Source organism: Sarcophilus harrisii, chromosome 4, assembly GCF_902635505.1.
Source record: "Sarcophilus harrisii chromosome 4, mSarHar1.11, whole genome shotgun sequence".
Taxonomy (NCBI): domain Eukaryota; kingdom Metazoa; phylum Chordata; class Mammalia; order Dasyuromorphia; family Dasyuridae; genus Sarcophilus; species Sarcophilus harrisii.
In genome coordinates, this window is record NC_045429.1 from 54491683 (window position 1) to 54507160 (window position 15478).

The window sequence follows — 15478 nt, forward strand, 5'->3', positions numbered from 1 at the left end:
TAAGTGACTTGCTCAGGGTCACACAGCTAAAGTATCTGAGATCAGATTTGAACTTAGGAAGGTGATTCTTCCTGACTCTAAGCCTGGCACTCTATCTGATGAGGTGCTCTGAGTGGTGAGTATAGTTGACAGAGAGAAACTGAAGAATTGATTTAAAAAAAAATTATTCCCTGGGGCAGGCAGAAAAAAGGCTCTGATAATCGAGATCAGTTTAGTTTCATGATCCCACACTCTGGAAGTAATAAAATCAGAAATCCAAGATATAATAAGTCCCAAAGGTTAAATTTTCCCTATAAAACAATTTATAACCCATGGCTTGACCCTTCTTTGGGTCAGTCCCCAATTGGCACTCTGCCTCAGGGTATCTTTCCCTCTTACCTTTCCCCCTTGAAACATGATGTCTCAACTCCATTATGCTTTTCTACCCCACTTCTCCTCCTTATAGCTAACTGACTCTTTTAGTGTGCTAAGTCCCTTTCTGGATTTAGCAGGCCAGCTAAAGGCATGCCCCAATCTCACATAGTATTTCCTTTCTCCTGGTAAATGACAAATTCTGCTAGGGAACTTGCCCTCTCCATAAAACCCCTTTCTATGCTCTTCCAACCTTATTTCATATTTACCATTCCCGGCATCTATTGTACCTCTCATTTTATCTGCAACCTCTTCCACTAAATAAACCTATCTTTTGCCAAAGAAAATGGCCATTTGGTGCCTACGGTGACCTGGTGTCTACATCAGCCACATCATATCCACTGTGCCATCTACCTGCCAGAGGTCAGCTTATACAACCGAAATATTTGCAGGTTATGAGATATTAAATGACTCACATTGTAGAGAGGATTTCTTCACTTTAGAAAGATATTTTTTTAATAAAATAGGGATGAGAGGCTTTGAATAAGAATAAGAGGCAAACCCCCAAAACATTTGAATAGCCTGTATAATGTAAATTCCTCAGGGTAGGAAATTGTTCTTTTCTTGTTTTTTTATCCCTCCCACCAAGCTCATAGAAGATACTTAATAAATGTAGATTGGTTGACTTCCTAGCTCATTATAAGTATCTGATTGACCCTTCCTCCAGGTTCCATTCAATTTGGTTTCAATAAATAGTCATGAACCCTTTAGGCAGAAATCATGGCTAATCTGATACTCTTCCACGGTTGCTGTTTTTCAATCAATTTGTAATAACACTGATCAAAATGAATTGATTCAAGGTCAACTTCCTAAGCACATCATCTTATTTGGCATGAGAAAGTAGAAAAATATGGAAAGTAATGCATGAAATGTTGGCATCATTTTCTGGCTAAAAATATGAGACACATCATTCCAGATATTAAAGAACATTTTATTCCCGCAGCATATGTGAATGGATTTTAAATGTGTGCTCATCATTGAGGGTCTCTGACATTATATTTAAAAATAAATAATAAGGGGCAGCTAGCTGCCACAGTGGTTAGAGCACCAGTCCTAGAATCAGGAGGATCTATATTCAAATCTGACCTCGGACATTTAACACTTCCTAGCTGTGTGACCCTAGGCAAAGTCAGTTAACCCAATTGCCTCAACAGAAAGAAAGAAAGAAAGAAAGAAAGAAAGAAAGAAAGAAAGAAAGAAAGAAAGAAAGGAAGGAAGGAAGGAAGGAAGGAAGGAAGGAAGGAAGGAAGAAAGAAAGAAAGAAAGAAAGAAAGAAAGAAAGAAAGAAAGAAAGAAAGAAAGAAAGAAAGAAAGAAAGAAAAGAAAGAAAGAAAGAAAGAAAGAAAAGAAAAGAAAAGTAAAAATAAATAAATAAATAAATAACAAGATCATTACACATCAAAACAAATTCAGGAGGCAGAAAATATACTTGTTACATCAAAAAAAGAAAGAGGACAGAAAGAAATCCTATTCAGAACAATGCTTCCAAAACACAATAAATTTGAGCTTAAATTAGGGAAGGAAGAAAATTCTCAGAATGAAAACATTCTTTGTAAACATCCACCCTTTTCTCATCTCCTACAATCAAAATCTGGAATCATTCATGACCTCATGGCAGCCGATATTGATAGGTGCAATGGCAGAAATACAGAGAAGGGAATTATAAGGTAATTTCTCCCAGGAAATATTGATTCATTGAAGTATTGCAAACAGCTTGTTCCATCACGACGCTAACAAATAAGATCTAAAACTTTGGAAACTTAATCATAGAACAACAAAAGTATTATCTTTTTTTTTTAATAGCTTTTTATTTACACAAAAGTATTATCTTAGAACCACTAGGGTCCCTTTAACATTTATCTCAAGTGTAGAGAAGATGAAAAACATTTTTTGAACAAATGGAAGAAATTATTGGAGACAAAATATAGTGATAAAAATAGAGGTTTATATAACAAAGCAATGCATCTAAAATTTTGAAAAGATTGGGAGGAAGATAAATATAGCTTTTGAAATAACACCCATACACTTTAAGGAATTAAAACAAATTCAAAAGTGTAATAACCCAATTAGATATGTGGCCAAAAAACATAACATCCACTCCCATTCCATTAGTAAAGGAAGGACAGCTGTGTGCAATATCTATGAAGATGTGACTCCTGATTATCTGAGAGGATGTTAGACATAAAAATACATATTCCCTTTAAGAGACATCAGTTTGAACCAGCCATTCTTTCAAGTCATACTTGGGGGAAGAAACTAACTAGTGATCTCTTGAGTTGCCTTCCAGATAGACAATTTCTGAATGCTCATTATGGAAGTAGAAGCATAAAATGTTCTGTTGCCACATATTTTCTTCCCCATTAGACAGTAAGTTCCTTGAGGGTTACTGCTTTTGGTCTCTTTTTGTATCCCCAGTGCTTAGTAGGGTCTGACACATAGTGGGCATTTAAGATTGTGGAGTGTTTATTGATTGATTTTTATTTATTATTCAAATTCAAATAAGTCAAAGGTTGTAATTCTAAGCAGTCTAAAATTAAATACCAGAGAACTGAGCAACTTGTGCTGGCCTTTGATTTGAAGGTCATGGACATTTAATTAAAGTGAATTTCTTTGAATGGGTTTAAATTCAATTTAATTTTTGGCTCCATTATTAATTGCTATCAATATACTTTTTAATGTTTTCAAGTGAATTACTTCCAACCTTAATCTCTAGATTGAAAGCCAGCATCTGAAACTGGTAAAACTGAACTCTGAAAAGTCATCTCCATGCCTCTCCTAACTGGAGATGTTTGTCTCCCCTTCCCCATCCTTTTTATCTTTTATTACTACTTCTGATCTAATATTTTATATCAGCTTTGCTCCTCAGTTAGTTGAAATTAACAAGCTGTCCTATAGGATCTCATAAGATTATGATTATATTAATTTGTAGACAGAGAAATTAAACTCTTAGTCACAGAAAAGGGTCCGGGGCCAGATAGCCTACAATGATCAACCTTATGCAGCTGTTTATGAATTAAAGGAATATTTTATCAAATTGGAAAAAAAAATTAAAAACAACAACAATAAAAAAAAAGCCCTTGAATTTGGTTAGACTCAAAAGATTTCTTTGGACACGAGTCTAGCCTCTCCTACCTTTCCTTAACCTTCCCAATGCAAAATACACATATGCTTAATGGGAAGTATACTTACAACTGGATAAAACTGATAATACATCAGTCTTTTTATTCTAAAGGTAACTTGAAATGATAGCATGGTATATTAGGTAGAAGATGAGAAGATAAGGACTGGTGTCAGAAAGACTGCATCAACATTAGCAGTTCCCTACACTAGTAAAATCATTATTTTTTTTAATTATCTTAGAATCACAGAATCTCAGAATTGGAAAAGACCTCTTGGAGGCCATGTAATCTTGCCTCCACAAAGTTTTTTAATACCAGTTTATCCAAACTTGGCTTACATACTTCTAATGAAGAGGAAACTACTACCTCCCATTAAACTGTAAGGTTCTTCAGAGCAGGGTCTATATCTTCAGCCCTAAGCCTGTGTTTGGCATGAAGAAAGTACTTAATGCATGTTAAATGATCGAATGATTACATCCAAAGATGCCCCAAAGCATTCTGGGACAACTCTGAGTGATAAGCATTTTTCCTTGCTTCAAGTTTAAAAGTTCTTTGTAAGATCAACCCATAGCATGACCAAGGCTTGCCCAATCCACCAAATCAGTAAAGAGCCTGCAAATAAGGGGCCCTGAGCAGGCTCTACAGCATACTTTTACCCTACAAATAACCTTAGTGATGAAAGCACCCTCATTATCCTATATTAGTATCTCCCTCTTCCTGTATTCCTATCATGCCATAGAGACATAATAATCAGGTGAGTAAGTTCCCTTGTTAGCTCTCTCTTCTGAACTTTTTGCTTCTACTTTCTGTTTACTTAGGTCTGAGTGTCCATCAAAAATCTCACTCACTTTGACTTACAGTTAGAAAATGCTTGTTGCCTCCTATCAGTAGGTAGGAATTGCTGGAGTATATCCAGCCAATAGTAGTTTTAGTAGTTTTACAACAGGGGCTTTTTCTTTTTCTTTCTTTTTCTTTTTCTTTCTTTTTTTGCTATGGAACCATCCAGTTTTTCAATCTAAAAATGATTTTGAATTTCTATACAAAATAAATAGAAGCAAAAGCACAAAAACAAATACTGAGCACAGAGAGGCAAGGAATTCTCTTTCTCTTTTTTCAGCTGTCAGCTTGTCATTATTCTGTATCCATGGTTTAAAAAAAATGACTAGATTCTTGAACAGAAATTAAATGATTCAATTAAATGATTAGTCATGGCCAAAAGGGTGAACATTTTAAAGGAAAAAAGATAAAATTGGTGAAGAAAAAATAATAAAAATCCAGGAAATATTGATATAATATACACCTACTTATTAAGAATCTATTTTATGCAAGCATTCTTCTAGGCACTGGGAAAGATACAAAGTTTGAAAAATTCAAGACCTTATAGTCTATTATAAAATATTAACCCAAGTTGATGTAATATATAACACCATATCACTTTCTCCTTTTGGATAATCTCTATAGATTTTCTTTACATTGTTCTCTCTGTCCTACTTCTTTCTGGCTGACTACTCTTGAATTTTTTGTTTGATCATTATTCATATCCTACCCACTAAATGAGGCTGTACTCTAATTATAAGCACATAAAGAGCTATAAAACCAAGTGCTATATGAAGTCAAAAGAGGAAGGTCATTACCAATGAGAGAAGATTAGGGAAAGATTTCTGAAAGATGGGATACTTGAGTATCTAAAATATTCATATGCATGGTCTTTGGAAATTTTATAGGCATTGGAAATCTAAAAGAAATGGTGAATATATAAATATATCAGTGTATATGAATATATAAATGCTTTTAATAACAAATCTCTGGGGACCAAATTTAAATTCTACCTTATTTCTTATCTCCAGAATGACCTAATATCTTAACTTCAAAAATACTTTCAATACTTTCAAAAAATATCTCCAAAAAATGGTTAATCAAGCTCTTCCAAAAGACCTCCAATGAAGACTTGACTCTCTCCCTCCTCTCTCTCTCTTTCTCTCTTTCTCTCTCTCTCTCTCTCTCTCTCTCTCACACACACACACACACACACAAACAAACAAACACACACATAGACACACACTTAAATACAGAGGTTAGCACATTTATCAGCTCTTACTATTAAAAAGATTTGTATAACAACCAAGTTGAATCATCCTCTATACAAATTCCATTCCATCCGTTGTTCTTAGTTCATGCCTGAGGACATGTAGAACAAATCTAATCCATCTTCCACAATCTTCAAATACTTGAAGATAGCAATCATATCTACCTGAAGTCTTCACTTCTGATTCAACATCTCCAGTTCTTTCGATTGATCCCTATTGTTTCTTTTCTTGTTCTCTCTCAGTCTCCTTCTTGTCTCTACCCTCTCATTACAAGACTTAGCCTTCTACTTCATTGAAATCATTCACCAAGCAAAACCTTGCTCTTCTTTGCCTCTCTCCAAATCCTCTAAATTTACCTTTAATCCCATGCCTTCCTACCTTCTCCAACAAATCATTCCCACAATCATATCCTTCTCTCTAACATTCAATCTAACCTAACTACTGAATCATTGGCTGTTATCCACAAAAACCCAGCTCTCCCTCACTCTTATAAAAGTATTTTATCTTACCATTGCCTCAAATTGTCGTTGTACATCTCTTTTATACAATCAAACTGGAAAAAAAATTTATACTATTTCTTTCTACTTCCCTTATTTGTCAATCCTGTAATCTGGCATTTACCTTCAAATGAAACTACTTTCTTCAAAACTACCTACAAGTTCTTAATTGCATCTTTTGCTTCTAATCTTTCTTTACTCTTGGCAGCAGCATTCTACTTCTGGGAGCTCTCTCCTTTCTGTGTTTTCGCATTATTGTTCTCTACTCTTTTCGGCCTGACAAATCTTCAGTCTCTTTTGCTTATTATTTGTGTCATACTCACTACATGTGTATATAGCCCGAACACTATGTCAGGCTCTTTTTTTCTTTGTATTCTCTCTCTTAGTGACTTCTTCAGCTCTCCTGAATTTAATTAATTTCTATGCAAATAATTGTGAAATCTGTTTTCCCATTGGGCCATTTTTCTGTCCTTCAACATTTTAGTTACCCATCCAAACTTCATAACAATCTATAAATTTGACAAGAGTGACATCTTTGCCATTATCTAGGGCAGAAATCTAGATAGAAATATTGGATTGTCAAAGCAATGTTAAAGACAGTTACCTAGGACAATTTACCAGCAACCTCCTTCTAAGCTGAACTGAGTCCACCAATAGCTACTCTTTAGATGTGTTCAACTCCAAAACCACATTACAGTATATCTCTCCATCTTATTTACAAGAATAGCAGGAGAGAACTGTCAGGTGTTTTGCTGAAGTTTAGGTTTATCATGTTTACAAATTCCCTTGACTTGCTAGCCAATTTGTTCTTTCTGATTTTTATTTGTTTTATTGGTTATACATATACATTCATTTTTAACATATTTCCTTAAGAATCATTTTTGAGACATGTGCAAAAATGTTTGTGACAGCTTTGTTTGTAATGGCAAGAAATTGGAAACTGAGTGGATGCCCATCAGTTGGAAAATGGCTGCATAAGTTATGGTATATGAATGTTATAGAATATTATTGTTCTATAAGAAATGATCCGCAGGATGATTTTAGGAAGCCTTAGAGAGACTTACATGAACTGATGCTAAGTGAAATAAGCAGAACCAGATCATTGTACACAGCAACAGCAAGATTCTAAGACAATTGATTCTTTTGAATGTGACTCTTTCCAACGATGCAATGATTGAGACCAGTTCCAATGATCTTGTGATGAAGAGAGCCATCTAACCCAGAGAGAGGACTGCGGGAACTGAGTGTGGATTACAACATAACATTCTCACTCTTTTTGTTGTTGTTTGCTTGCATTTTGTTTTCTTACTCATTTTCTTCCTTTTTTGATCTGATTTTCTTATGCAGCAAGATAATTATGTAAATAAATATGTTTACATATATTGGCTTTAACATATATTTTAATATGTATAACATATTGGATTTCTTGCCATCTAGGGGAAGGATTGGGGAGGAGGGGAAAATTTGGAACACAAGGTTATGAAAGGATCAATAGTTTGAAAATAAAAAGCTTTAATTTTAAAAAATCATGTTGAGATAAAAAAAATCAGAACAAAAGAAAAAAACAGAAGAAAAATGTAGAAAAGTAAACATAGCATGTGTTGATTTACATTCAGTCTCCATTGTTTTCCCTCTGGATGTAGATGGCATCTTCCATCCAAAGCTTATTGGGATTGCTTTGGATCACTGAACTGCTGAGAGGAACCATATCTATCATCGTGAATCATCACACAATCTTGCTGTTGCTGTGAAAAATGCTTTCTGCTTGTTTCACTCAGCATCATGTTCATGTAAATCTTTCCAAACCTTTCTAAAAATCAGCTTCCTCACCATTTCTTATAGAACAATAATATTCCATTACTTTCATATACCATAACTTATGCAGTCATTCCTCAATTGATGGACATCTATTCAATTTCCAATTCTTTGCCATCACAAAGAGATGCTACAAATATTTTTGCACATATGGGTCCTTTTCCCTCTTTTTTGATTTCTTTGGGATACAGACCTAGTAGAGACACTGCTGGATCAAAGAGTAAGTACAGTTTGATAGCCCTTTGGGCATAGTTCCAAATTGTTCTCCAGAATTATTGGATCATTTCACAACTCCACCAACAATTTGATCTTTTAAAAAAAGAAAAGAGATTTGTCTGTCATAACCCATTCTTTTTTTTTTCTTGCTGAGGCCATTGGGGTTAAGTGACTTGCCCAGTATCACACAGCTAGGAAGTGTCAAGTGACTTCACAATTAGTGCTCTATCCACTGCACCATCTGGCTGCCCCTGTCATAACCCATTCTTAATGAAGCCATTCTAGCTTTGAGTGACCACTACTCCACTTTATAAGATTTCATAAATCATCCATTTGATATTATCTTCTAAAAATTTGTCAGGAATAGAAATCTAGTTCATTTCCTTATATTTTGCAAAGTATGCTCTGAAAAAATATGTTGTACCATTCCTTCCCTCCCCAAAACCTTTCTGTAGAATCAAAAAGCTATACTAATTTGGGACTCTGAATTTTATATAATTGACTTTAAAATATCAATTCTGCTTTGCAGTTACTCAATTCTTCAGAGTTGTCTTGAAGGCTAATAAACATTTACTTTAAGATTTTGATGGAATATAATCTCCTTAGTGTGACTTCACTCCCTTCTGGTGATTATGACCTATCTATGCCATTTCATGCTATACAACTCTTGCTGATGTCCTCTCATAAATTTTTTACAGGGTAATTGTCCAACGTAGGGGATAACTATTTAGATTTCTTCAAAACGAATAGATATCAATGGGGAATAAAGAATAACCCTTTATTATCTCTCATTCTAGATAATTCTTTTTCAATCATACATTACTCTATATTTATATCCTTTATGCAGTTGCTCTTTCACATTTATTTATTTGTAATTTTTATTCCACCAGACTATTCATGCCTACCATTGCACTCTGGGTGATCCACAATTTTAGTTCTTCAAAGACTTAAATATAGTCATTTACCATCACCACCCAATAAGTATAATGGTGTTATATTAAAATATATAAAAGTATGTTTAAAATATGGGCCTTTGTTTGAATAAGAAAATTGGGCTCATTAAAAGCACTACACAAGTTTCCAAAGATAATCTAGCTTCTCTTTCCCAGTTTCAGTTCTAGGTCCAGTTCACTATTTATCTGTAATGGATGTCCAAAATAGATTAACTCTATCTTGTGTCTATCTAAGCAGAGATTATAATCTGGAAAATAATGAACATTCATATACTCCTTTTTCCTTGTGTGGATAGCTAGGCCAAACTTTTTTATGTGATTATGGATCTTATTTCAAAGTATCTGTAATGTCTGGGAGTTTGATGAAATCAACACAACATTATTCAAAAACAGCAGTATCTAGAGGCCCTTAATATCTTTAGAGATTTCTTAGTCTATCTGGATTCCTCAATGCTCTGTCGACATGGAAGTCGCAAATAACTTTGTCAAGCATGACATCACTATTGGTATTACTAATCAGAATAAAGTTCCCCCCTTTATTGCATCTTTCAAAGAATTTTGTATGATTTTGACAATAGCATGAAAAACACTGTTGGAATGCTTTGAGGCAGCATTTTACTTTACCCAATTACACATGGTTGGTTGGTTTGCTTAATTTGACCAACAGAGGGATTTTGTAGTCTCTCAGGGTTAGTGTTAGAATAACAATGTAAAGATGTGGTCTGTTACAAAATATCTTTTATACAAGCCTGATTTTCCCTTCTTGTGCCACCATCAAGAATTCTTGCTTTTAATACACAAAAGTGTGTAGATTACACTCATAAGGATTTTCTAGTAATGTGACAGGAGGCAAATGAGTGATAATTGATACTTATTCAATTGTCTTTTTCTAGTAATAATAAGAACTTTGAGTTTCTCCCAAGCCTTGATGCTTTCTTCTTTCAGGTATCCTTGGAATCAATGGCTCAATGTTGTCAAAACTGTATCATTCCCAACTGATCCAACCATTCTGGAGAGCAATTTGGAACTATGCCCAGAGGGCTATAAAATTGTACAAACAAACTCTTTGACCAAGTAGGAGTTGAGAATGACCTCTATATGCAAAAAAAAAAAAAATTATAACAGCTCTTTTTGTAATGGCAAAAAAAAAAAAAAAATGAACAAAAGGGAGTGTCCATCAATTGACTAATAGATAAAAAAGCTGGGGTATATAATTTGCTATTGTGCTATACTATTGTGCTATAAGAACTAAGGAGCAGAATGATTTCAAAAAACTATAGAAAGACTTACACAAAGTGATACAAAGTGAAATAAACAGAACCAGAAAAGCATTCTACATAGTAACAGCAACATTATCCAGTGATCAACTGTGAATGACTTAGCTATTCTCAGCAATACAATAATCCAAGACAATTCCAAAGAACTCATGATGAAACATGCTATACCCAGAGAATACTGGTGGCATCTGAATGTAGATCAAAGCATACTATTTTTCACCTTCTTTATTTTTTTCCATGATTTTTTTTGTTTTGGTTTCTGTCTTCTTTTATAACATGACTATTATAGAAATATGTTGTGCATTATTTCATATGTATAATCTATAACAAATTGCTTATCATCTCAGGGAGAGGGAAGGGGGAGAGAGAAAATTTGGAACTCAAAAAATGAATGTTAGAAATTATTTTTACATGTAATTGGAGGAAAATAAAATATTTTTTAAACTTCATCACTTCTAATACATACCTTCTTAGTATATATTTGGTCTAGTCTTGTTTATTTCCCCAAGAGGATTTTCCTTAATGTTATTTCTATTTTCTTTCATTCTTCATTAGGAATTGTCATGTTAGAGTCCATTGCCATTGAAAGAGAAAAAGGTTATTATAGTAAACTGAATTTTTTTTCATTTTTCTTAAAACCTCCTTACAGTTTCAACCTTAAATACTGTGGGGATAATCTATCTTAAACAATCTCTTATCAGAAACCATTCTTTCCATAAACTTATTTTTCCCTTCATTGCTTCTGTTATTTGGAGCAATATTGCTAATGATTTACCATCAATCTTCTCTGTAATATTTTATAAATTAGTTTATACTATAAACTAGTGTTGATTTGGCTGTCATATGTTTCAAGTTAGATAGGAAATCAAGTGGTTGTTTTCAAAGAGAGTTTCTAGGCTCTTTTGGTCTCCTCATTGCAGTGACTGATAATATTGATTAAATTTCCTTAAGACATAATAATAGTTTGTGTTAATATCTATTATTATATTTATTTACCATTTGGGTACAAAACCAGTTTAAATAGCTCAGGTTGAAGTTATGTTAATTGAGTGCTTTATAGAAAAGATTTTTTTTCCTTCTACTAAATTGGTATTGATTTGTCCTAATAAATCAATGATCAATTTGAATATATAGGCAGCTGATTCACAAATGACATCACTTACTAGACATTTCTTATCTGGAATAAAATAAATTTCCTTTTTGTTATTGCATTTGGAGCTTGCTATATTCATTGTTCCACAAATCTTAATTAAAGCAATACTTATGTGCCAAAATTATAATTAAGCCAGATAATTTAAACATTTTTTAGTCTTAGTAGCAACCTTTCACTTTGTTTTCTTAACAGTGAAACAATTGATCCAGTGACAGTTAACATTTTCTTACTAATAAATCTGGCATCAATCATATCCCAGACTTAAGTCTGGGTTCCTTCTAATCTGGTCCTTCTAATCCTACTGTTGAACTTAATTTTTATGGTAATACTAGATTCTTCTGTCTCCTAATACCTATTCTTTTGGAGGATGTTAATAATCTCCTCAGATTTCTCATTGTGGTGAATATAAATTCTCAAAGTCTTTGCCAATAGAAAATAATGTCTATAAAACTGGACTTTCTAGAAAACCTCTACAAAACAATTTTATAAACTGGAAGGCTTCTGGAATACTCTCAGTGAAAGTCCAGATCTGCTGTTTTTAACCAGATAAATAAATCTCCAGTGAGTGGGGCCCTATTTTGTGGTAGTGGGAAAGATGGATTCTTTGCCAATGGAAACTCATAAAACAAAGAAAAGTATGAAATAGTCTTCAATCCTATCACATATCATTTCTACTTCTATAGTTGTGAAAGAGAAGAAAGTTCAATTTTTTTTTTTTTTTTTTTTTTTGCTGAGGCAATTGGGGTTAAGTGACTTGCCCAGGGTCACACAGCTAGGAACTGAGTTCAAATCGGGCCTTAGACACTTAGTGTCTAGGCCCGATTTGAACTCAGGTCCTCCTGACTTCAGAGTCAATGCTTTATCCACTGCATCATCTAGCTGCCCCAGTTCAAACAATTTTAGGCCATTTATAATCATTAAGTTGCTGCTAACTGTGAAATCTTTATCCAGTGACAAATGAAATTATATACAATTAAGGCATTCTTAAAACAAATAAAACCAAGAGAGAAAAGTAAGTTACATCCAAATAAGGACAGCTCACAGATTCTCCTTGGCAAACTATACAAAAAGGCTGCTAGATCTGACATCATGTGTCAATAGGCAATAAGAAAATGATGTAATATGATCATTTCATCTTTGAGCACAGTCAGAATTACCACTTTAAAGACAATTGTCACAAGAATCAATATCTGTTGCTGATGATGAAAAAAAGTAGAGAAGGTCCACAAAGACTATGACACAATCTTCAAAACCAAATTGATAAATAATTTAACAATCAATTACAATAAGAACAGGGAAAGATGGTAACAAATATGTTGAAAAAGATGATTCAGGTTTAAGAAATAAGTCAAAGACATGTCCTCAAAAGTATTCTATAAGTGTTAGAGCACTTCATTCAGCATCTGTTCATATAAGTCGTTCCAGGTTTTTCTGAAATCCAACTATTCATCATTTCTTATAGAATAATACTATTCCATTACATTCATATACAACAACTTGTTCAGCCATTCCCCAATGATGGGCATTCCCTCAATTTTCAATTCTTTGCCACAATTAAAAGAGTTGCTATAAATATTTTTGTACATCTAGGTTCTTTCCCCTTTCAATCAAAAAATTAAAGCAGATGTCAAAGTGAAATTGAATTACAAAGAAGAAAAAAGAACAGAAAACCCTATGTACAACTGAGACAACTTTAAGCTGACTATCCATGAGAATTAGAAAAAGGCAAACATACTGACTTTGGTCATCACTTTTTCTAAATGTTTAAGTGATATAAAACAATTCCCCCAACAAAAAGAGCCCCCAAACTGCCTTAGCTTTGTTGATCCCTACTTCACAAACAGGGAGACACAGAAGCCAAGGGAAGCCACAAATGATTTGCAAAATACTAAAAGAAGAAGTAAGTGGGAAATTATAGACAGTATCACTTCAGAAGAGGCACTTTGAAACAATAGAAAGAAACTTGGCCTCAAAACCAGGAAGACTTCCATTCAGCACCTCTGACACATATTTACTTACTGTGTGAAACTAGATAAATCACTTAATTCCTCAGTAATCTGGGTCAGGGTTTCTTAAATTTTTCCACTCCTTTTTGTGTGAGAAATCTTTACATCACCCCAGGTATATAGATATATAAAACAGGTATTCAAATCAAATATTTACTAATAATGAATTATAATTTTGCAACCCTACTTTCATTTATGAAACCCCATATGGGGTTCCAACCCACAATCTGAGAAGTTTTCTAGGCAACTAAAACCATTTTTTAAGAGAAGAAGCTGATCTGTTTTCAAAGAAGAAATTTCCCTACCTAAGAATTCTCCAAACCAATGAAAAGGTTCAGGTAGCTATGTGTAGCAATGGGTAGAGCATTAGACCTGAAGTCAGGAAAATATGGATTCAAATTCTGCCTTGGATATTTACTGGTTGGGTCACCCTAGGCAAATTACTTAATGTCTACCTTAATTTATTCATTTGTAAAATGGAGATACTAACAGTACCTACTTCACAGGATTGCTGGGACAATCAAATACATGCAAAACATCTAGCAAATCTTAAAACCTTTATAGTAGCTGTTAGGAAAAGCAGAGGAAAAAAAATCAATCTAAATCACCCAGCATCCTTCACTACTCAGATTTTCTGGGCTAGTTTTTGAGGCAAAAGCAAAAGGGAACAATAAGCAAAAATATTGAAACTACATAGGGGTAAACTAGGTGGTACAGTGGATAGAGCACCAGCCTCGAAGTCAGGAGGACCTGAGTTCAAATCTAGTCTCAGACACTTCCTAGTTCTGTGATCCTGGGCAAGTCACTTAACCCCAATTGCTTCAGCAAAACAAACAAACAAACAAAAAACTACAAAAGAATAGTTGTAAATTGCTATGGATGTGAGTCTTTCTAAAGACTACTTACTGACTCTTAAATTGCCTGGCTAATGACAAAATTTTTCCTCTCTCAAGTGAGGATCACAAGCTTTATGGAGATTCATAGTCCTTTTTTTCTTAGGATTCTACATAGGAATAGAAATTCAAATTCTATAATTCTAAAATTTATGCAACTTGCCAGAATTTCTGTTTGTTCCATTGACATAATATTCAAGAACTCAGAATCATCACCACATCACAGTCACCATCATATCACCAGAGAAGAACTTTAGTACAAAAATTAATTTAAATGTATTGAGTTGATTTTTCTGTATCATAATTTCAGCATGATTAAAAATTTCCTCCACTCATATAGATCACAACTGCCTATGATTTAGTATATAAGTCCCAGTTTAGTATATAAGTCCTAGAGTTGTTGGAGGATAAGGGTTAGAGATGAGATTTGAACTTAGTCTTTTTAATTCTGAGTTCATCACTATATTCACTATATCCCTCTGCTTCTATGCTCTACATTTGTTTGTGAAATATAAACATGAATCCTCTCTTTGAAATGCTAAGCCATTATGCTTTCTTGAATAGCTAAATTGAAATCAGAATTATAATCATATCTATCCTTATACAAAAAATTTTTGTAGTAAATAATCTGATAGTAATCTGATATTCATATTTTATAAATAGCTAATAAAAATTAAAAGACTAATATCCATTCTCTAATGAGTAATGGTCAAAGGATATGAAAACAATCTATGAAAAAAGAAAAAAAATTAATAATCACCAGAAAATTGTGTAAATACTTTTAAAATATGAAATTTAAGACAACTTTAAGACAACACATCATAATCAAATGGGGGAAATTAAGTGATAAAATTAAGTGCTGATTGAAGTGAAAAAAGATTTTTAAAACTTTTTAGTATTGCTAATGGAGCTGAACTTTTTTGGAGAGTAATTGAGCAATAAACTATAAGCTACAAAACATATTTTGCCCTTTAACTCAGTTATTCATTATAAGGAGTGCATACTAAGGACATTATTTTAAAAGGAGATGCCAATTGACTAGACAAAAATA